Source organism: Dipodomys merriami, unplaced genomic scaffold (genome assembly GCF_024711535.1).
Source record: "Dipodomys merriami isolate MVZ:Mamm:240054 unplaced genomic scaffold, mDipMer1.0.p SCAF_20, whole genome shotgun sequence".
Classification (NCBI taxonomy): domain Eukaryota; kingdom Metazoa; phylum Chordata; class Mammalia; order Rodentia; family Heteromyidae; genus Dipodomys; species Dipodomys merriami.
The window spans coordinates 20,326,787-20,351,508 of NW_027203382.1; the positions used below are offsets into that span (position 1 = coordinate 20,326,787).

At 38.0% G+C, this 24,722-nt stretch overlaps 1 long non-coding RNA gene across 1 annotated transcript; it reads left to right on the plus strand.

Annotated features, from left to right (window-relative positions):
* The first annotated feature begins 3,136 nt into the window (after positions 1–3,136).
* Positions 3,137–13,252, plus strand: LOC138832833 (uncharacterized). Its single transcript, XR_011373701.1, has 3 exons — positions 3,137–3,409; positions 8,407–8,533; positions 10,635–13,252. It is a non-coding gene; the product is annotated as an uncharacterized lncRNA (long non-coding RNA).
* Positions 13,253–24,722: the final 11,470 nt, after the last annotated feature.

Below are 24,722 nucleotides of genomic sequence, written 5' to 3' on the forward strand. Positions count from 1 at the left end.
TTCACAGACAGTTCTTATTTAAGCAAAATGAACAGCTGAGCTAAGAGGAATAAGTTAGTAGATTACCCTAAACTCACCTTGACCAGACAGCCCACCTCCTTGGCAAAGCAAGCTCCTCCTCCGTGGAGCTTCCTACAGAGCACATTGCCAGGATCCAGGATCTGATCATGCTGTCAGAGAAATACTGCTGCACATAGGCAAGGAACTAATCAGGTTCTCTTGCAGCTGTTGACCTGACCCTCAACAGTTAAAGAAGAAACATGCAGCCACGAAAGAAGAGCAGATGGTGGCCAAGCAATCAGAGAAAGGGAAACAATAAAGGAGAAATCCTTGGGCATAAAAATAATGGATCAACCCAACAATAAAAATCCCTTTGTCCATAGTAATCAAGGAACAGTCTGTTAAGATGTTCTTAAATAGATGTACTCCTGTACCACAGGAGGTAAAAGATAGGTGACTTGCTAAAGGTGTTCCTGGGAAATTAAAGGCTAAGTTCCTGTTTCAAAATGAGAACCCCATTACTAGATTGGGAACCCCATTACTAGATCGGAAAGGGAAGATAGAACCCAGTGAAAAGTAACAGAAGGAGTCATAGCACAGGAAGAGGGGCAGTTAGGGAACGTCAGTGTGTTTCTAGACTCCAGACCTTGAGAAATGTACTCACTTTATTTGGTCCCCAGGAAGACATGTATAAGAAGAGAATCATGGCATCATAAAGCATTGAAGTTGATGATAGAACTTTCTGGTATATCCACCTTATGGACAAGGAGAAGTAGATTCAGGAAAGTCCTAGAAGTTCTTAACATTACGTACAAATCAGGTGCAGAGACATGGAAAGAACAAAAGGCGTTTTCTCCTCCATCTCAGGACAGTGCTTTTGAGATATGTGTGTGTGTGTGTGTGTGTGTGTGTGTGTGTGTGTGTGTGTGTGTGTGTGTGTGTGTATTTTTTTTTTTGGTCCGTTCATGGGCCTGAACTCTGGGTCTGGGCGCTGTCTCTCAGCTCTTCAGCTCAAGGCTAGCGCTCTACCACTTGAGCCACAGCGCCACTTCCAGCTTTTTTTCTGCTTATGTGGTGCTGAGGAATCAAACCCAGGGCCTCATGCATGCAAGGCAAGCACTCTACCACTGAGCCACCTTCCCAGCCCTTGAGTTATATTTTTATTCCTGAATCCCTCTCAGATATAGACTCAATTCAGAACATTTCAATAGGTAAACTCAATTCAGAACACTTCAATAGGTAAGTTAAAATGAAACATCATGGTATATACAGTTAACAGTAAAATTAGTCTTGATACATAATGATTTCTATAGGAAATGTGATTTATGCAACACACATTTAAAAATGATAAGGCACATAAGGCAATTGTGCTTTAACTCGATATCAAGTACTGTTTCATACATTGTTACCAACTAAGCTAGGTGTTATAAACACAGATTCACACTCACCTAGTAAATTTCTACAGTGAAAATAAGAAATCCAGCGAATCAAAATAGTATTGCAAACAGAACCATCACATCCAAAAGTCCCAGCTCTTTTACCTCATTTATTTGATTACTATACACACAAACTACATAGAGTTATGAAGAATAAGGAGGAAAGTGGTTTGGCTGAAGTAAATATGATATTAAAGACTTCTGGTCTGGAAGTTCTAGAAACAAAGAGCATTTCACCATAGAGGCAGCCATTTAAAAAAATGTCATGTCAAAGATTTAATTTGTTTCATTAATTCATGTGGTAGGAACTTCAATGTTATAATGAATTGAAAGAAGAATCAACATTAACACATGTGTACTCAAATATGAAATGAATTTTTAAAATAATTGTAAAAAGTAGAGAAAAAATAACATGATTATATCCAGAGGGAAATAATCAGTTGCATTCCAGCAAACACAGTTTGGCATTCCAGCATTAAGACTTACTTATGGGTGTGGCTCAGTGACAGAGTATATGCCTAGCATTTGTGAGGCCCTAGGTTTGATCCCCAGCACTGAAAAACAAAAACAAAAACAAAAAGAGGAGGACAAGCGTGGTAGATCCAACCTCTAATCCTAGAAGTAAAGTGAAGCAGAAGGTTCATGAATTCTAGAACAACCTTGGCTAGCATGATCCTACCTCAGAAAACTAAACAAATAGAAGGACTTAAATCATTGTCAGTTTTCTATAAGTTATAGAATTGTGAAGAACTCTAAGACTATAAAAATGAAAGCCCTCAGAGAGTCAGGTAATGTAGAAGGCTATGCAAGACCTATGTACTTTGCTTTCTACTGAAGACTCCCTCTTTTGATCCATTTAAAGTTTTGTTTTCCACTTTCTACTGAAGACTCCCTCTTTTGATCCATTTAAAGTTTTGTTTTCCACTAATTTCTCTTCAATTCATATTTTACAGATCAAGAAATGGAAAATAGAGAAGTAATACTTTAACCTGTTTCCCACAGGGATAGAACTGGAACAGAAATGAAGATCTGTCCAATTTCAAGGCTGTTTGTCCTAAAGTACAGGGCAGTATTTCTCACTTGGGAGTGGTCTGTCTTTGGAGACACATGACAACTGGGATATTTAGGGGTAGTCCCAACCTGAGAGCTGCCAAACATCTCACACCAGATATCTTTCACAATCTGTTATTAGAAGATACTTCCTTTGGACATATTCAACTTAAAAACAACCAAGAATCTACATGTCTACACTACAAAGGCCCATGTCAACATCTCCCACTAGTATATAAAAACCATTAAAGAACAGAACAGACTCAGAAGAGCAACCCAAAAGGTCAACTATAATGAGAACTTATGATAATGGTCACAACCAACATCTTGTTGTCAATCCACAATAACACGAATGTTTTATTTGAATATCCTTTTTTTCCTTGAGTTTTTTTTTTTTGTTGTTGTTGTTTTTTGCTCAAGGCTGGCACTCTTCCACTTGAGCCACAGCTCCACTTCTGGGCTTTTGGTTGGTTCATTGGAAAGAAGAACTGCACAGACATTCCAGGTTTGCCTTGAACCCCATTCTTCTGATCTCAGCCTCCTATAAGTACAAGCCACTAACACCTGGCTTATCTTACAGCTTTTAAAGAAGTTTCTTTCCAAAGCCCTACAAGCCTTTTTTTCCTAGACATATCCCATGCACCATTTCCCTTCTGTTCTTCTCTATTCTTTAACCACAAAGAAGTAACAGCAATGGCTGACTTTCCTTGAACACACAAGAGCAAGGGAAAAGTTGGAAGGCCCTCACATTAACACCCTCCACCCAATCTCTCTAAGTCAGGAAGAGCCTGTACAACTTGGAAGACTTTCTGAGAATTCCTAAGAGGCTGGGAAAAGATCAGACTTACTAGCAAGAATGCATGGTTTATTCTGCTCTTGGAAGAGATGCACCAGATGATCCTCAAGAGGCTAGCCTTTTTCAGGTACTTTTCATCCTTTTTTTTGCATTAAGCTCCATTTCTAAACCACATAGATTGGCTTGGTCCTAAGCTCCAGGGTCAGTTAAAAATTCCTAGGGAGTTCCCTGTCAGGAGGGAGCTGCTTTGGTGGTGAAAACACAGGGAAGCTGTACCATGGTGGCCTTCTAGGCTGTGTTGATCTTTTGGTCTGATACTTGTTTTTGGTTTCACTTTCTTTTAATTATAGTCTGTCCACATCTGACCTGAACAGCACCATTCTTTTAGTTAGTTAGTTAATTTTAATGATAACAGCATATTATCATTAGAGTGGCTTCTCAGGTCACGGTGTATTGCAAAGAGTAGATTGTTAATTAAATGGTAATGTTTTCTGAGTTTGGAAGTAATGCCTCAAGTTAATAGTTATTAGTTACCTTGAAATTGGTTAAAAAATCAGTATATAAAAATCAGTACATCATTTGCGAGCTGCCCTCCAAGAAGCAGATCACATCACACTCCGTCCAAAAGGAACAGCTTTGCTGACGAGGCACTGACATAGTTAAGAGAAACCATGAATCACAAGGGGCCAGGAAAATGGTGCTGCCCAGCTCACATTCAGAGGCAGCATAATTTATGAAGCACTGAGGACAGTGGGAGGTAGGCTGTCAGAAATGCTAAGTTCTCTGTGGAATTATTACATTCCCTTTGAAAGATTCGATGTCATTGAAACGAGGTAATCTGGGGAAGCTTGGAGGTTCGGTGCAGTTGGGAAAAGTGCAAAGATACTTGGAAATGAAGCCAAATTTTTTCGCTCTTTTTTTCCCATTGGAAATCAGGCCCAAGGTCTTATGAAAACAGACTTTCTTTTTCAAGCATCAGGAGGAAATACTGCAAGGATGCCTATGGCACTTTGAAACTTTCACATTCACCAATACCAGAAAGGTCAGAGCTATGCAGAAATTGCATCGACTGTGCCTTTCAGATCCATCTTGCTTGCACACTCTTCAATTATTTAAGATCAGATATTGTCTATGGGTTCAAGGAAAAGACACAGTGTAAAAATTAGAAATATGTTGACAACTTGAACAAACTTACAGTTATTATTATATTTATTATTATTTTGATAAGTATTACTTTCTAACATTCACCACCAAGTACTTAGTTTGCTGAACCCAATGTTAAGTGCTTTGTGTGTGAAGTGCTTTTATTTAATCTTATATAAATATAAGTATCATCTTCAATTTGGAGTTGGGAAAACTGAGACTTAGAGAGGCCAAGAAACTTGCCCTAGATCACACAATTTGTCAGTGGTAGAACCTATATTCCAGGCATTTCCCTTAGCTTTTATAAAAGTATCAAATTTTAATCTAATAAAAAGGTTAAAATGACTAAATCTACTTGACATTTTGGAATGGAGTATGATTCACCTTGAGAAAGAGCACTCTGGATTTTGGCATGGCAGACTGGCTACTTCTTTTTGTCAAATCATTTTTTATACAATTCCTGTCTGGTCCATAATGGCTCTGTGTGTGCACTCTCAGAATATAGATGAAATCACACTGCTGTTAATGCCTCCATGGTATGTTTTCTCAACAAGAGGGAAAGTTTATTCAACTTATGAAAGTGGAATCTGAACAGCCTTCCAAAATCACCTTAAAATACTGCCAGGACCTCTCCTTATCTATCCCCAGCTCATCCATAAGATCATAAAGACATTTCTTCTAATGGATGGCATTATTTTCTGTCTGGCAGCCGTTTATTTCCTTGGAAGTCCTTTTTAACCACTAAACAGGGAGTCCTATTTTGGAGATACTTACAAGATGGTTTCTATGGAAGTAGAAGTTAAGAATATTACCTCAAGACATTTCAAATGATGACTTAAAATCAAGTCTATGCATTTCTGTTTATTGGCTATGGGAAGGTCTATGGTAACTTGGTGAGCAGTTGGAAGAAATTTTTTTTTTTTTTGGGTCGGGTCGTGGGGCCTGAACTCTGGGCCTGGGCACTGTCCCTCAGCTCTTCAGCTCAAGGCTAGCGCTCTACCACTTGAGCCACAGCGCCACTTCCGGCTTTTTTTTCTTTTTTCTTTTGTGGTACTGAGGAATCAAACCCAGGGCCTCATGCATGCAAGGCAAGCGCTCTACCACTAAGCCACCTTCCCAGCCCTAGCCTGAAGAAATTTTTACTCCTTACTTCTGTATATCAGCCAGTACGCTGGACCAGAAATTGATTTCAAAAAACATGCATGGCCACAGAGCAATTTTAGCAACAGTTTGAGCTGAACCTTTCGTAGTAAACATTGCCATTTCCTGGGCACAGGGTGACTAGACTTCAAAATGAACCATCAAGCCCATAGGCAGGCCTAATACAGTAGACAGGCCTGCCTTCCAAACCAGTAGTTACGCCATAACTTCTCAAGATCAAGTATCCTATAGGTGTAAGCTATCAAAATAAATGGAAGTCCCTTAACAGATGGTGGTGGGCACATAGTGGCACTGTGGAAAGACAGCTTCAGGCTTCAGGCCAGCCAGAGCTGAATTCAAGGCCTAGTTGTAGCTGTAGAATTCTGAGGAAATTACTTACTTGCTTGAGAGCTCTTGATCACGCAGGTATTAAGAAGAAAAATGCCTACATATTCTGTGTGTTTAAGTACTAGAAATCTTATGCATGTAATTTGGTTCCTATGTGGGCCTATCTTGGAGAAGACACAGCAGCAAGAAATAGTGAATCCTTGGGTTTATCAAGGCACAATAAAAGAGTTTATGACCTACAACAGATGGCACTCAAGAAACAGGAATGATTACTCTTCTCCCATTTTTGTCCTCCAAGTCCTACCCTTTGAGGGCTGTCTTTCCTCTCCCTTCCCTTTCTCCCATGTCATTGGTTCTAGTTCTCCATCCCCTACTTTCTCACTCTCTACTACAAATGTCTAGGAATCTGGGGGTGGTGAGGGGTAGAGTCAACTTCTGCCCAGAAAGCAGAGAAGAGGAAAAGATTTAGAGTAACTGCCAGAAATTTCTTTAGATGACAAGAAATATATGTCTGTGAACCCACACCATGAAAGTGTTTGCTTGGTTGTGAAGATATTCTATTAAACTCATTGTCTAGAACATAGTAGGTGCCCATTAAAAGGTAATAAGCACCTGTCAGATCCCTTTCTTGTAAACATGGAAGTTAGAGTATAGTGATGAATAAAATAAGATTCGTTCTCTAAGGAGTTCATAGTGCAAAAGCTATTCTTAAAGCATAGAAGTCATTTTTGAATTTAGGTTTGCATTAAGCAGTGACATCATCACTAAATAAACATGCAGCCAGGTATTTCTGTCAAATATCCTAAGCTTAGTAGGACATTTACGTGGCATAAATGACAACTTAGAATGTTGGTTGGTTATACTTCAGAGAAATAATTTTTAAATGATCAGGGAATGTTTCTTTGAAAAGCATAAAAAAACAAAAAACAGACTACCCAAACCAAATTATTTAAGATATGCCTTTATTAGTTTTATATTTAGCCACACATGCTATCTGTGGATTGTATAGCAATTGAAATATTACCAGTGTACAAAAATTATATCATCACTTCTTATCCGTTATGTTTTCCATGGTTGAGCTGGAATGATAAATACAGAGATTTCATTGACTAATTCATTCCTTCCTTCTCCTTTCATAAGTGTCTTTCTAGGCTAGGCTCAAATGAGTTACACAGGGTTGAAATTAGCTACTTATTAAATGTATCTTGCAGCAGTTGACTTAACCTCTCTGAGCTTCAGTTCCAAACCTATTAAATAGGGTGAACTTTACTAGTGTCTACCTTATGGGTTTTTTTCAGAAATTAAATAAAATAATGTATCTGTAGCACCTAACAGACTGTCACAATTATAAGTACTCAAAAATAGTTATTATTGTGCTTATTATCATTGTTTACTCTTACTTTCATATCAATTTATTATTGGAACTGGATTTTAGGAGCTGTAAAGAGGTAGTTTCATTTTTAAATTCCAGAGTCTTTAACCATGTACTTTCTGATTTTCCTTTCCTGCCTTGTATGACTCTGTGTATATTCTTGCTCTTCTACAATATTATATAATATCCTCATTCTTTAATAATCTAGTGTAAACCAGGCACCAGTAACTCACACATATAATCCTATAACCACTCAGGAGAGTGAGATCTGAGGATTGAGGTTCTAAAACAGTCTGCGCAGGAAAGTTCATGAGACTCTTATCTCAAATGAACCAGCAAAAAGTCAGAAGTAGAGCTGTGGTTCAAGTGGTAGAGAACTATTCTTGAATAAAAAAGCTCAGGAAACTCAGTCCCTGAGTTCAAGCACCAGGTCTCTCTCTCTCTCTCTCTCTCTCTCTCTCTCTCTCTCTCTCTCTCTCTCTCTCTCTCTCTCTCTCTCTCTCTCTCTCTCTCTCTCTCTCTCTCTCTCTTTCACACACACACACACACACACACACACACACACACACACACACACACAATAATCTAGTATAATCAAAAATTTAAACTTTCATTTCCTTGTACACTGTAAAACTCTTTTCCCTTTCCCAAGTCAGTGCCAACTGGAGATTCCATAAGTCAGTGGAGGGAGCCAGCTGGGTTACTTGGCCCTCTGTGCCTTGTCTTCTCTGTCACCTGTTTCTGGCTCCTTCAAGACTGTAAGTCAAGGGGAAGCCTGGGACAGGGTGACGTAGGGGACTAGAGCTAGATTCTAGCTGCTTTGTCTTGATATATTCTATCAAATGACGTTCATCCTTGCATCCGTCTCGCTGCTAGCCTGTTCTTTGATGGAGCATTCTTATGGGCTCTTCTGAGACTCACCTCTCCATCCCTTAATTGTCAAAAATGTCAACCATAGCCAGGTATGACGATGCATGTCTGTAATCCTAGCACATAGGATGCTGAGGAAAAAGGATGTTTGGGGCCAGCCTAAGGTACAACAGATGATGTCAAATGAATTAATACATAACCAAACACTTTACTCTTTTCCCAAGAATGACATAAGAAATTTTCTGTTTCAGGAAAAGCCCTAGAACTCACCTACCTTCTATTCTCTTTGGGTTATGCAAAAATTATCCCACTTCCGCGTTTACATTCTGGAAAGGCAGGCTCTGGAGATCCTGTTCTGCCCATCCTTCTCACCTCTAAGTAAGTCAGCTTCTGGCTTCTTCAGACTCCAGGGAAACATTATTGAAGGGAAGAGAAAGCAATCGCACTTTGCAATTTGTAAATTCCCTTGCATATCAGAATCTTTTTCTTAATGATTTAATACCTTTTTTCTAGATTATGGAATGATAAAATAGGCAGAGAACAGTTCACATGTTGTGCATGGATATGTTTAGCAATGGACTTTAGAAGTGCAGACTCCCATTGGCTATTGTCTGAAGCCCTGGTGCTCCAGCAGAAACCCTGAGACAAAGTAAAGTCTCATCCAAGATCCTGTTGCATTTTTATTGTGCCTGAAATTTTGCAGTGGTCTTTTAATGAGTTTTCTTGCCATTTTCCCCCCACTCTGTCATTCCATCCTTCACATAACTGCTAGGTGAACCTTTCATTTTACAAAAAGGAAAACAAAGCACTGATTTTTGTCATATTTCTATTTGCAGTCAATTGTGGCTTCTACAGGGGGGTTATCATTCTAATATTAGCATTTCAATTTAAAAATATGGCAAATTGGACTACTTAGTGAAAATCAGAAAGAGAAAAAGAAAGAAAGAAAGAAAGAAAAAGAGAAAGAGAGAGAGAGAAAGAAAGAAACAAACAAAGAAACAAAGAAAAGAAAGGAAGGAAGGAAGAAAGAAAGGAAAGGAAAGAAGGAAGGAAGGAAGAAAGAAAGGAAAGAAGGAAGGAAGGAAGGGAAGAAGGAAAGGAGGAAGGAAGGAAGGGAGGGACAATTTAGGCAGGGAGGGACGAAGGAAGAAAGGGAGGGAGGGGGAGGCAGGGAATAAGAAGAGAAAAGAGGAGAGAAGGATGTAAGAATGGAGGGGAGAGAAAGGAAGGGGAGGGAAAAGGAAAGGAAAAGAAAGAAAAGGAAAAGAAAGCCTGGGCTATAAAGATTCTGCATGGGAGAAAATTAACTACTAAGAAAAATTTAAATGGACTATCAGCACAAAACTTATCTCAACATGCTGATGGATCTTTTTGGCTATGGAAAGGAAGTCTTGGGATATATATCTTAGTTAAGAAATTTTGGGACAAAACAAACAAATTGTTTCAAGTAATAAAATATCAGCTTATTTCCAGTTTGAGTAAGAATTAGAACAGGAAGTATTTTGCTGGATACAGGGTTTAAGAGAATAAAAGCAGAGGGGGTAGAGTAGGGAGTTGTGGGAGGTCCCTAGAAATGTAGAAAATAGGACGATCAGAAACAGAAATGGTTAAGAAGAATCTCTATGTGGAGTCTTGAGGAACCTCCATACTGCTTTTCAAAGTGGTTGAACAATGCAGTTAGGGTTCCCTTTTGGCCACATCCCCTCCAGCATCTGTTATTAGATTTCTTTCTTTTTTTTTTTTTTTTTTGGTTCGGTCGTGGGGCCTGAACTCTTGGCCTGGGTGCTGTCCCTCAGCTCTTCAGCTCAAGGCTAGCGCTCTACCACTTGAGCCACAGCGCCACTCCCGGTTTTTTTCTTTTTGCTTATGTGGTGCTGAGGAATCGAACCCAGGGCCTCATGCATGCAAGGCAAGCGCTCTACCACTGAGCCACCTTCCCAGCCCCTGTTATTAGATTTCTTGATTATAGCCATTCTAACTGGGGTGAGACCAAGATAGGAACACAAGTGTTTTTTTCTTTCTTGTTATTGTTCTAGTATTTATAATGTACTATGTGATTTTTTTTTGTTTCTTTGTATGTTCCTCCCTGACTGTATAACCCCTGCTTTCACAGTATTTGAGGTCGGTGCCCTGCATCTTGTATATACACTTCTCTAGCTTGTGGAGGGGAAGGGGAAAAAACAAAATGCTTAAATAGGGATACAGGTTGACCCATTGTAACAATGAGATGTACAAGACACTATGTTGAAAAACAAACTTTAAAATTTAGGCAGGGAGGGACTAAGATGGGAAGGGGGGAGTGTAGTTGTGGAGGGGGGAGGGAAGGGAGTGTAGGGGAAAAACAAAGGAGGAGGCAACAATGCTTGATAGGAAATGTACTCATGATCTTGCTCATGTAACTGTAACCCCTCTGTACAGTATTTTTACAATAAAAAGCATATACATATATATTAATCTCTTGCCACACTTGTAATTTTAGCTACTCAGGAGGCTGAGATCTGAGGATTGCATTTAAGCCAACCTGGCAGCAAAGTCCATGAAAGTTTAATCTCCAATGAACTAGCAAAAAAATCAGAAGCAGAGCTATGGTTCAAGTGGTGGATGGAGCACTAGCCTTGAGCAAAAAGTAGCTCAGCGACAATGCCCTGAGTTCAAACCCCAGGACCAGCAAAAAGAGAAGAAAAGAAATCCCCATGATCAAAACTTCAGAAACAAAGGTATCATACTTGAATTATATAATGCTTCTCTAAATTCTACAATCATGATCCATAAAACGCTGAAAGTCTTTGAAGGTGCCCTGATAAATAAAGAACAAGGTGATTTGCTTATGATTTGGGCAAAAGGGTCTGAGAAGGCCAAAACATCATGGACGTTCTCTGTCTGGTGATTTATCACTGCAGTCAGAATAAGGCTCTACCCCCAAGATGTTGAAGTTCTAATCCCAGCAAGTGAATGTTACTTACAAAGGAAAATTAAGGTCACTGATCAATTGATAGAGTCTTTTGGCTTCTTCCTGTGAGCACAATATAATTGCAAGGGTCCTTAAGTGGAAGAGGGAGTCAGAAGAGGAGGCTAGAATGATGCTGAGAATGACCATAGCCATCATTGCTGCTTTTAAATCTGGAGAATGGAGGCCAGGAGCCACTGAATATGGGTGTTAGGTCTGCCAGGATTTCTGTTCCAGGCAATGGGGACCTCTAGACTGTGGAGAAGACAAGGAAACATTCTCCGGAGAAGACAAGGAAACATTCTCCGGAGAAGACAAGGAAACATTCTCCTTTATAACTTTTAGAGAAGAAGACAGCATGCTGACATTCTGACTTTAACCCACTGAGACTGACGGTTCTGGGCTTCTGATCTCCAGAACTCAAGAGAATGAATTTGTGTTATTTGGGGTGACTATGTCTGGTTATGTTTGACAGCAATGATGGAAAGCTAATATGTTTAATATTTGATAAGAATTCTAATGTTAATATTTAACTCCAATGTATCTAAGTCACTTGATTTTCTGGGTTTGGCCTTGTGAAGCACAAAGCTGGTCCCAGTATTTCCCAAAGGTTTCCAGAGCAGTAAGAATTGACATTCAGTTTGATGGTGTTTCACTCAACTTAAAATCAAAGCTTTCAGTTACTTCCTGAGTTAGTTATGTGCTCTGATTTATGTTGACATTTGTGACTATTCAGGTTTAGTTTTCCAGCTTCATCTCCTACTGTTTCTCTTTATGAAACCTTTATTTTTTTGCTTACTTGAATCATTGATATCTAAGATGCTCTCTTCCCTTCCATTGATGTTCTATCAGGTAGAAAGCTTTAGCTTTACTTCCCTTATATCACATCTGCTAATAGTCACCCATCACTAATTATAGACCCTGGCTGGTATCACAGGTATGTTCTCCCATGTCTATCTTAAATTCATGCTGACTCTCAATCCCAGAGCAGGAGAGATGCTTCTAACATCTCCCATTAAAATGTAACATATTTTCCTATAGCAAGACTTTGTAAAAATGTGTTTTGGGAGCTCTACTTAAGGCTATTAATATCTTATATCCAATGAGAGGGTTTGAAATTCAAAGGAGATTCAACTTTAAGAATAATTTTAAGCAGATTCCTTTCCTATGGAACTTCTTAAAGCCTTTAATATGCAAATGTACATTATAAATCTCTCGTATGCTATGCTTCACAAACTTATTTGACCTTGGAACTTCTTTTTTTTTTTTTTTAAACTTTCTTAAGGGTATATTGTTCTGTGAATCACATTTTACTTCAAAGTAACACAGTTAATTCTCGTGGATTGGGCATAGGTTCTGATGAATTGACACAGGGATCTATGGAACACAGGCATGATTGTTCCCGTAAAACAATGTGGGCTAAGTTCTACACGTGCATTTAGGGCATAGCAGGTTGTGAAATGGATAACTGTATCTCAGCTAAGAACTATGTGCTTATCAAAAAAGCAGAGCCAGAGAATTGAGTAGAAAGCATTTGGGACCATAGGTCAACAAACTTGCATTAATTTGTAGATACTAAATTACAGGTAGATGCCAATACGAAGTTGTAGTGTGCTATTAATGTACAGTAGGGCTACCAGTTAGAAAACAGGCAAAGTGGTACATGCCTTTAATCCTAACAGTAAGGAAGGTTGAGGCAGCAATGCCTAGAATTCAAATCCAGCCACAGTTATATAACAAGACTCTGTTAGAAACTAAAGAAAATATTTTTAAATGTCTGCTATAAAGATAACATAAGCTAGGTGACATGGCACCTACCTACAACCCTAGCTATGAGAGAGGCATATATAATATATAGGAAGATTAGTCTTAGACTAGCCCAGCAAAAAATGCATGACTAGCTGAAAAATGACAAAAGCAAAAAGATCTGGGGGCATGACTCAATGAGGATGGCATTTTTCTAGAAAGATACAATGCCTTGAGTTGAAACTCTAGTTCATACACACAGAAATTAATGAATATGTTCAATGTGATTTCCACATTGAGGCATAATATTACTCGTTACTAGGTATAATTCTTGTTTCAGTTAAAAATAAATTTCATTAAAAAAGAAAATGAAGCCAAGAATTCTGTGTGTGTGTGTGTGTGTGTGTGTGTGTGTGTGTGTGTGTGTGTGTGTGTGTGTGTGTACTGTGAGAGAAGCAATGGGTTGGGAGGGATGGGTAGGAATGATGAAAGGGTTGATATTGATCAAAGATGCATTATATTCATAAACTACTTTGTTAAGGCAACTTCTTAGTACAACTCCTTAAACATAATAAAAAATAAGAAGAAAAAAGAAAAAGAGAAACAACCTAGTACCTTTCTAGTCTTAACCTTGTGATGATTAGCTGGACATTCCTAAGCAATATCCAATCCCTTTTGTTAGTTTCTTTATTTATAAAATGTGATGATTAATGCTAAAGTAAAAATAAACAACATCTGATCAATATGTCATATCTCACAGGACCTGCAGGAAGAAAATAATTTAACAAAAGAACTTTGAAAACAGTAAAGCTTTTCATAGTAAGTACATATAAAAGTACCATATCATTTCTTAATTAACTTGATTTTTCAGTAAGGAAAAGAAGACAAAGTCATAGAGAAATGTTAACTCTTATTAAAATAAACATTTCAAAACTTCAGTCTGAATTATTTTCTCCAACATAAGGCATAATTTGTGAATTTAAACATCAGATTTTTTTCTCTTTCTAAATGTCTCTCATGGAAGAGCCACAGAAGTAGACAGAAATGGAATCAAGGAAGGGAACGAGAAGGCTGGAACATATTGGATAATCAAGACAAAGGTCACTGTTACTTTTCTGAATGATTTTAAAGCAATACAATTGGGGGGAAATTGTAGCCTCCAATTTTGGGGGAACTTTGGGTTCATACGTATGTCATTTGACATTCCCTGTGGTCAAGATGGAAAGCATGCCCCTGATAACATAGCCTTCAATGCCACCTATTGTTTCTGTGTCCCCAAACTATTTCACTGATTCCACGGAAGATCAAGCAGAAGGGCAAGAAGAGCAGAAATGACCTGTGTTGCATCTCTCCTTTGTTCATGAGTGGAGCAAAACATGTCAGCATGTTAACATGTGTCTATTTCTTTCTTGATCCTTCCAGCTCCATGATTAATCAGTTAAATTGTTCACAGCTTTCTGCATATTCTTGAATACTATCTAAACTTTTGATTCAGGAACTGATTTCAAGAAAGGAGTCCCTGAAAATCTATGAACATATAATTTATCTGGAAAGAAATCTAGTAGATTAAACTTGAATGTGCTGTACTGAAACAATCATTAAAAAATAATCTCCATTGCTTGTTACTTTAATGGAATGATGGTTTCATGGATTATGGATAGGGAGGTAAATGATACAGGCAAAAATAAAGGAAAAAGGTTGGAGGCATGGCTCAGCTGGTAGAGTACCAGCCAATGAACAAAGGCATCAGGTATCAAGTTTGAGTCCTGGTCTCAGACAAAAAGGGAAAGAAAAATGAAGGAGAGGCACAGCCTTATAATATTTAGAAACTACTTGTATAAGGGAAATATCTCTGCAGATAACACAAATCAGAATCTAATTTAGAGGCTTTTTAATAAAGATTGTCTGGTCCCTTTCTCTTTCAAAAACTTGTACTTTGGATATTCCTTTCTTTTTTTTTGTTTTAACTTTTACTATTTGGTGTAATGAGAGTAACATTTTATGAATAAGCATGGCTTATGTGGGACTACCTAGATTGTTTTTTTGTATAGTACCATCTTTGTTTGTTTGTTTGTTTACTTATTTATTTACAATTCAGGGAGTTTGAAATCAGAGCCCTGTGCTTTCTAGGCTAGGAGGGAGTGCTGAGCTACTAATCCATGCCTCCAGCCTTGGTATTTTGTTTGTTTGTTTTTTTACTAGTTACTTTTAGGATAGGATCTCCATCCTCACTTGAGTACAAGTGCAGTCCACCTACCTCCAGGCTTCTCCTTTGTTGCTGGAATCACAACATGTTCAACTTCCCCTTCATTAAGACAATATCTCTCAAAATTTTCTGCTCAGATTAGCCTGAAGTTATGATTCTCCCAATCGTAACCTGCCATGTAGCTTGTGATGCTGAGTGTGCCCTACTCTACCCAGCCAGCTATGAATGGAGAATGGATCTTGCGAACTTTTCTGTCCAAGCTGACCCCAAACTGTGATCCTCCTATCTCAGTTTCCTAAGTAGCTGAAATTACAGGCCCAAACCACCATTGCCAAACTTACCTTTCTTTTTTTAAAGAAGAATCTCCATGTAAATTATAAAATCAAATTTATTAATCTGAGTACATAGCAAATGACTTGTTTGCTATTCCATGTATGCAATTCCTTTTGTTTTTTGTTTGTTCATGTGGGGGGAGGGTTGCTGTTTGCTTTTTTTAACCCATGTGCAATGATTTAGTGTTAAAAAAATGATAACAAAACCCAGTGCCATTTATTCTTCTGCTTCAAATTCTACTTGGACCACTAAGCCTGAGCCACCAATTCTAGACATTAGCAGGAATTTTTTTTTTTAGCAGTGAATTAATTAGACATTCTTTTTCGTGGCTGAGGAGGGAGAGTCAACAACAGAGAAACATGATTGAGAAGAGTTGAGAGAAACAGGTCATTTCATCTTTCAAAGATAACATTCTGTAGCAGGAACTTTCTTGGTGCTCATTAGGAGCACAAGCCTCTGTGCATGCATGCAAGAATGGGAGCAAAAGAAATTTCAATAGCTTTTTTATGAAATCTGACCCAGAGTTGAACAAAGAGAATTGTAAAGCTTTTGTATATGCCATTTTTAGGAGGGGGGGGGGAACATCAATCTTCTTCCTTCTCTGGTGTTGCTTGAATAAAAAGAATTATTGAAATTGAACTTGTTCAGGTTTTTATAAATCAAGATGTCAACAAATACAAGCTCTAGTTACAACAAGAGACTGCAGTTTACAGAATAAAACGTCCCCCTCCCTCCATGTTAAGTTCTACAAAGAGCACATTGTTCATTCTCATGTAAAAACGTCACGTAAAGAGGCTGCTGGCAGGTATTCTGTTTTTATTTAGTTGCTTCATAACTCAATTATGTTCCTTCCACCTAATAATTAGCATATACATAATATACATAGTAACGAGGTTTGAAACCCTCTTCTTTCCCCCACCTTGTGTCAGTTAACTTTCCAGATTGTTCTGGAGAGCAATCTGTGTCTATGCAGCTCTGGCAGCTTGCACTAGCGGAGGGTCAGCTCTTGGAGAAAGTCCCAGGCAGAGGCCTGAGTAGGGACTTCCTGCCATCTGGAACAGTCCAGACACAAAGAAAGATGTCAGCAAGAGGCACTCAAATGACTGTTCTCTCGTTTCCCTGGGAGACAGCAGTGTGTCCCCCCACTCCCTCCATGCGGGAAATTTCACATCCACCACCAGTAACAATATGTCTTTTTGGAGCTCTGTATTTGTTAACATTTTGCTTTTACTGATTCTAGTCTAGGTTTTTATGGCCACTTACCATCTTTTGATATTTCTTTCTATGTGGGAGAAATTCCCCACAGTAGAAATCAGGCCTCTCCTAAACTTAAGCTTCAAATGTATTTTCCCCATAACAAGTTAAATATGTACATATACATACACCACACACACACACACACACACACACACACACACACACACACACACACACACACACACACACACACACACAGAACACAAGGGTCCAATGTGTAACAAGCCAACCCACTTTGCTTATAGGACAAATTGTTTTGGAAGAAAACAATGAGGGGAAGTAGGGGTGTCACAGAACCAATTTCTGGCAAAGGTGGCATTAAAGACTTCTGGCTTTGAGATACAACAGTGGTGAAGGCTCTGGCTTCTAGGGCTGGGTCCAGTGTCAGCAGTTCCCCATTTTAGGGGAGGGGAAAGGGCTTCAAGGGTCTTCCTGCAGCTGTCATGATGGGTAGTTTCAACACTAAGATTGTTTTTGCTATTACAAAAAAATAGGTATCTAATGCAATTATTCATAAATATATACACTCTGAAAATCAAAGCATTTAACTTAATTTGGTGGGATTTGTTTTTTACAAGCTATTGATATGGTCATTTTTAAGAGCATTATTTTCTAAAGCAAAACAACATAACTTATGACAAACTCAAATGTTAATGTGGAAAATTATCCAGGCATGAATATCTTTAATATATTTGGGGGGGAGGATACATGTCGGCTTATGTTTAGCTTGAATATTATCATTTACTCATTCTGAGCTTCCTTCTTTTTCTCCACTCTTCATTCCCATTAGTGTTATTGCACTGATCTGATTTTTCTAGGTTTGGATGGACAGCGTAGGTAGTGTGGTGCACTCCAGATCTTGGAGGAAGGAATGCAGAACACCATTATTTAGGATGGAGCAATAATTTACAATGGAAACTATGATACACCTCCTAATGTGAAAAAAATAGAAGAAAATGATCCAAAATAGTAAAACAAGGTTTTAAAAGTTAATGCTATTTTATTGTTTTCTTCATAATTTTCATAAAATTGTTAATCCAGATCAATTAGATTAAAAATTCTTAAGTCATTATTGACCCCTGGTAACTGATGATGATTATTACTGACATTTTGGAAATCATTTCTGAATCCAGAATTTGAAGATAAATTTACAGAAGACTAGCAGTGTCCTTCTTTTTTTAATCAAGCTATCATTTTTCAAAAAGAAAATTATTATAAAATGTTTCTGTGCCATAATTTTGCACAACGATAGTATGATAACAACATTGCAAATTTATGAATCTAAATCGATGAGTTTAAGCATACAAAGTTTGAGGGGTGAGGAAATTATGAATTCAGTACACAGCAGCAAGTTATAAAAATCACAGTTAAGATCTCTCTATTTTCTAGGTAGTTCTGCCATGATATTATATTCTAAACTCTGATGAGCCATTCTTTCTTTAGTCATTTTATTGCCTTTAAAAATCAAGTCACCTTACATCCTGTATATTGAGTTTTAATTTTTGACATAACTATTCCTGTTATAAGTTCTCAATTCATAGTGAGTCAAACAAAGAGAATGAAAATGTAAATATCTCAGAGAAGGTCTCTCAGGTGAGCCTGTAACTGCCTGTCTGAAGAAAGGAAGTCATAATATTCTCCTATAATTCAGGAGAACTCTATATTCTTTTTTTTTTTTTTTTGTCATGGGGGTTGAACTCAGGGCCTGGGCTGTCCCTGAGCTCGTTTGCTCAAGGCTAGCATTCTACCACTTTGAGACACACAGCATAATTTCCAGTTTTGAGTGGTTTATTAGAGATAAAAGTCTCAGGGACTTTCCTGCCCAGACTGGCTTCGAACCATAATCCTCAGATCTCAGTCTCCTGAGTAACTAGGATTATAGGTGTCACCCATGGGCACCCAGTCTATATTCCTTTTTAATTTTCCTTCTAGTCCTTGAATCTCCTTGACTGCTTCATATGTTTTGCTGATTTCAGCTATTTATGGAGAAAGGTAGAAGATGATACCCTTATGGTAACATTAATATCTTTTCCTATTTTTCTTCTAATGACCACTGGTCTCTTACTAGTAGTAAGTGATTTAAAACTTGATTTTGAATTTTTTTCAAGATAATTTTCTTGTTTTTATACTTCTAAAATAGCACTTCTAAGTATAGGAGATATAGCCATCTGGCTGGAGCAGTCTCAATATAATTCCACCAAGGAATTAGCCTGGTTCTATCTTTGAGCTCCGTGGAAGCTTATGTGTGCAGATGTGGGAGACACCAAGACCCTTTCAAAGGAGAGTATGTTATTCACTGGGGAACGGTGAGGGGTGTATCAGCATCCTTAGGGACCACTTCAGTAGTCCAGAACCACCTCTTCACAGATCACACCTGCCTGGGGCCGCTCACATCTGACAAATGAAACTTAAATATACAGACCAGGCCATTTTAGCTAGACTTAGGATACTCAGTGGGCATTATCTGCTCCAGGGACCTGTTTCATTGCAGTTGATTTCTTTCTGTCAACCATTCTACTTCCTTTGCCTTCCTGTCACAGGGTTGATTTGTAGTAGACATAATGTATTCCAGACATTTCAGTCTCTGCTTTTAGAGAATGCAACCAAGACAGATGTAAGTAGCATAGGACCTGAAAACTTTTCAAGTCAAGGTCTGAATGAGCTAAATCAGAATTTCTAAAGATTCTTGTCTCGAGTGTGCCTATTCAATAAAATAAAGTTTTGTTTAGTTACCATTCTAATTTTTTTTCTGATTCTTTGTCTTGGAAAAGAACTATAGGATGCAGTTTATGCATTAGAAGCCTAAAGAGAATAAAATGTTGATTTCCTCATCATCTCCCATTGTTTAAAAGCTGTAGTCTGTAAAATGTGCTTTATTCTATCACAAAATAATTTACAATGAACAATATATGTATATGTATGTGTGTATAGTATAAGAAGTAAATGCTCTTTGCCTATATAAAACTTGTGAGCAGTATAAATCTTGCAAGAATGAAGTTGATAAAATACAGTCTTTGCAATGGGCATATGGTAGTTCCAGCTTTCATTTTCCTTCATCTTCAGATCTCATATGATCATTTTTCTTCCATGCCTTCTTGCTCCTAGCTGGTCTTCCCTTTGTCATTGCTTACTTGAGTCCTTGGAAATCCCCTCCACTAGCTTTCTCCCTGCCTTCTCTCTCTCCTTCACACAACTTTTTTTTAAAAAATATTTTATTGTAAAGATACTGTTCAGAGGGTTACAGTTATATGAATAAGATAATGAGTACATTTCTTGTTGAGCATTGCTACCTCTTCTTTTGTTGTTCTCCCAATATCCTTCCCTCCCTTACCTTCCCCCCACACACACCTGAAGTTGTAAAGTTCATTTCCAATATAGTCTTGTGGGTATTAACATCTAACTAGGATGAGGTGGAATCTCAATGTGGTTTTTATTTGCATTTCTTTTATGGTCAGAAAAGGTGAGCATTTTTTCATGTGTCTATTGGCCATTCTTATTTCTTCTTCAGAGAAGTCTCTAAGGTTTTAGCCCACTTATTAATGGGGCAGTTGTTTCTTTGAGGATGTGTTTATAAAGGATTTAATTTTTGAGTTCTAACTCTATTTTAAATATGAGGTCCTTGTTTGTGGTAGGGCTAGTGAAGATCTCCCAGTCCGTTGACTTTCTATTGATCTTAGTAGCTATATCTTTTGCCATGCAGAAGCTCTGCAGTTTCACGAAATCCCGTTTGTCCAAAATTTTGCCCTGTACCAAGAAGCCCTAGAGTTTCTCCTATCCCTTCCTGTAATGTTTTCAGGATGTTTGCTTTTACTTTGCAGTCTTAGATCCATTTGGAGTTGATTCTGGTGCAGGGTGATATATAAGGATCTAGCTTTAGTTTTCTACAGGTGTTTAACCAATTTTGCCAGCACCATTTACTGAAGAGGCTGTCTTTCATCCATTTTACTTTTTGGCTCACTTATCGAAGATAGGTAGCTACAGGTCTGTGGGTTCATTTCTGGATCTTCAGTTCTATTCCACTGGTCCTGAGGTCTGTTCTTGTGCCAGTACCAAGCTGTCTTGATTACTATGGCTTAGTAGTAGAGTTTGAAATTTTTTTTTTAATTTAATTTAATTTAATTTGTGAACATACTGTACAGAGGAGTTACAATTACATGGGCAGGATAATGCATACATTTCTTACCAAGCATTGCAGCCTCTTTCTTTGTTTACCCTTCACATCCCTTCCCAGCCTCCCCCCTCCCCCCCATCTCAATCCTATTCCTTCCCCCCCCCTCCCACCCCGCACCGACGTTGTAAAGCTCGTTTTGGACATGACAACTTGTACTTCTCATTGTTGCAACAGGTCCACCTGTATCCTTAAACAACTGGTTTTTCCCCATCTCCTCCACAAGTTATACTGACATCAAATATAGTGAAAGCAGGGGATATACTGTGGGGGAGGGGCATACAAAGCAACAAAGAGATAATCTTATAAATGCGTTAGAAACACATGCATGAAAGAAAAAAAACATTAAAATACACATCTAAGGGTTCATTTTCCTGACATCACATTATCTGACCTTTTCCACTTGACTCATACATATACTAGATATTACAAATAAGGGAAACCATGGGACCTATGTTTCTTTGGGCCTGGCTTACTTCACTTAATATAATTTTTTCCAAGTTTTTCCATTTCCTAACAAATGGGGCAATGTCGTTCTTTCTGATGGAGGCATAGAATTCCATTGTGTATATATACCACATTTTCTTGATCCATTCATCTACTGAGGGGCATCTGGGTTGGTTCCATATCTTAGCTATGGTAAATAATGCTGCAATAAACATTGTTGTGCTGGTAGCTTTAGTGTGGTCTTGTTTATAAACATTTGGGTAAATGCCCAAAAGTGGGATTGCTGGGTCATAGGGGAGTTCTATGTGAAGACTTTTGAGGAACCTCCATACTGCTTTCCAAAGTGGTTGAACAAGTTTACATTCCCACCAACAATGAAGTAAAGTTCCTTTCTGTCTACATCCCCTCCAGCATCTGTTGTTAGAGTTCTTGGTTTTTGCCATTCTAACTGGAGTGAGGTGACATCTCAATGTTGTTTTGATTTGCATTTCTTTTATGGCTAGGGATGTTGAACATTTCTTCATGTGTCTATTGGCCATCCTTCTTTCTTCTTCAGAGAAGTTTCTCTTTAAGTCTTTCGCCCACTTATTTATTGGGCAGTTGTTTCTTTGAGGATTTGTTGTTGGGGGGTTTAATTTTTTGAGTTCCGAGTATATTTTAGATATGAGACCCTTGTCCGTTGTATGGCTAGTAAAGATCTTCTTCCAATCCGTGGGTTTTCTATTGATCTTGCTAGCTATGTCATTTGCCCTGCAGAAGCTCTGCAACTTTATGCAGTCCCATTTGTCCAACCTTTCTTTGATTTGTTGTGTTTCCGGGTCTCTATTCAGAAAATTTCGGCCTGAGCCAAGGAGACCTAGGGTTTCTCCTATTCCATCCTGTAATGTTTTCAGAGTGTCTGCTTTGAGTTCAAGGTCTTTGATCCATTTGGAGTTGATTCTGGTGCAGGGTGATATATAAGGATCTAGCTTAAGTTTTCTACATGTAGTTAACCAATTTTGCCAGCACCATTTACTGAAGAGATTGTCTTTCTTCCATTCTATTGTTTGAGCTCCCTTATGGAAGATTAGATGGCTATAGGTCTGTAGGTTCATTTCTGGGTTTTCAATTCTATTCCATTGGTCCTGAGGTCTGTTCTTATGCCAATACCAAGCTGTTTTGATTACTATGGCTTTATAGTAGAGTTTGAAGTTTGGTATTGATATTCCTCCAGCAGTGTTCTTTCCGTTGAGGAGCGTTTTTGCTATTCGGGGTCTTTTATTTTTCCATATGAATTTTTGGATTGCTTCCATTGAAGAATGAGGTTGGGATATTGATGGGTATTGCATTGACTTTGTAGACAGCCTTTGGCAGTATTGCCATTTTCACGATGTTAATCTTCCCAACTCAGGAGCATGGGAGGTTTTTCCACTTCCTAAGTTCTACTTTAAATTTCTTTTTCAGGTTTTTAAAGTTTTTATCATAGAGGTCCTTCACTTCTTTAGTTAATTCCTAGATATTTTTTGTGGCCTATGACAAAAGGAATTGCTTTCCTTATTTCAGCTGTGCTCTACTCATTATTGACATACAGGAAAGCCATTGATTTTTGAGGGTTAATTTTATACCCTGCTACTCTGCCAAAGTTTCAGATCAGCTCGAGTAACTTGGGAGTAAAGTCCATAGGGTTCTTTAAATACAAGATCGTGTCATCTGCAAAGATGGAGAGTTTTACTTCGTCTTTCCCTATTTAGATCCCTTCTATGTTTGCATCTTGTCTTATTTGCTCTAGCTAGGCATTCTAATACTAAATTGAAGAGGACTGGAGAGAGTGGACATTCTTGTCTCATTCCTGAGTTTAGAGGAAATGGTTTTAGCTTTTTGCCATTAAGGATAATTCTGGCTGTAGGTTTGTCATACACAGCCTTTATCATTTTGAGGAATGTTCCATGGATTCCTTATTTTTCCAGAGCTTTCATCATAAAGGGGTGTTGGATCTTGTCAAATGCTTTTTCTGCATCTATTGAGATAATCATGTGGTTCTTATCCTTGTTCTTGTTGATGTGATGAATTACAGTAATTGATTTGTGTATATTCAACCAGCTTTGCATCCTTGAGATAAATCCTGTTTGATCATAGTGTATGATTTTTTGGATGAATTGTTGAAATTGATAGGCCAAAATTTTGTTGAGAAGTTTGCATCAATGTTCATCAAAGAAATGGGTCTATAGTTGTCTTTCTTTGATGAGTCCCTGTCTGGTTTTGGGATGAAGGCTATGATGGCTTCATAGAAAGAGTTTGGTAGTGAACTTTCACTTTCAATTTCACTGAAGAGATGGAGAAGTATTGGTGTTAGCTCTGCTTTGAAGGCCTTGAAGAATTCAGCTGTAAATCCATCCAGCCCTGGGTTTTTCTTGGGTGGGAGGTCTCTTATTGTTGTGTCTATTTGGATGCTGATGTGGGTCTATTAAGTTAGTTTAAATCATCTTGGTTTAGTTTGGGCATATCAATATTTGCTAGATTTCACACAACTTTTAAAGTGATTTTTCTAGATCACAAATCTAATCAGAGCATTCATTTGTTTGATCCACCAGTAGCTCCCAAGTCTCTTCAAAGATTTAGAACCCACAGTCTTTTGGTGGTCATTAATATAGAATTCTTCTTGAATGTGTCTTTCTTTGCTCTCTACTTTTATCTTCACAACTGCCTCTTGGTCATCCAAATTTTCTGTAGAATCTGGCATGTGTATGGCCTTTTGCTTTCATATATGTTCTTCCCATTGCTGAAAGGTCCTTCCCCACTTTTCTTATTATTGTTTTTCATAAGAGTTAAATCTCATTCTTCCTTCAGTTCTCCATTCAAGCATTAAGCAGGCTGTAAGTGAAAGTTTTCTTCCATACCCCAGAGTACCCATTGCCAATAATATCTTTCACATCATTTGTAAGAGGATATAAGTTTAGGATATAAGAGGTTAGGCTCCCCTGTGGAGCTGCACAAAGACAGACATTTTATCTATATACTTTCAGAACTTAGTTTGGTATCAATCTCATGATGAGTACTTAGTGTAGATTTGTTCCTATATCCAAATGTTCTTCATGTAGCTATTATATTTCAGAATCCTCTCCACTGCTTAGCAAAACACCATGTTGTTTAATACTGGATACTCTATGTGCTCAATGAGTACTTTTTTGAGTCTTAACTATATTAAAATATTCCAATTAGCAAGGTCCTCAGAAAAAACACTTGAAGTATTAACTGACCAGAAATCTCTGGAGATGTTTTCATTTCACTCCAGAGTAGTCACCTAAACCATGAACTACAAGCTAATAGCATTTTTAGGAGAGCAGCAATTTTGCCTGTTTTCCTAGACCATTTGTGATATTAGTTAGGCAAAAAATAGTTTGATTATTCATTTGGGAGAAGAGGATTACTTGTCTTAGAATATATGTAAACTTATTATGAGGAGGAGGATGAATAATTTTTCTCT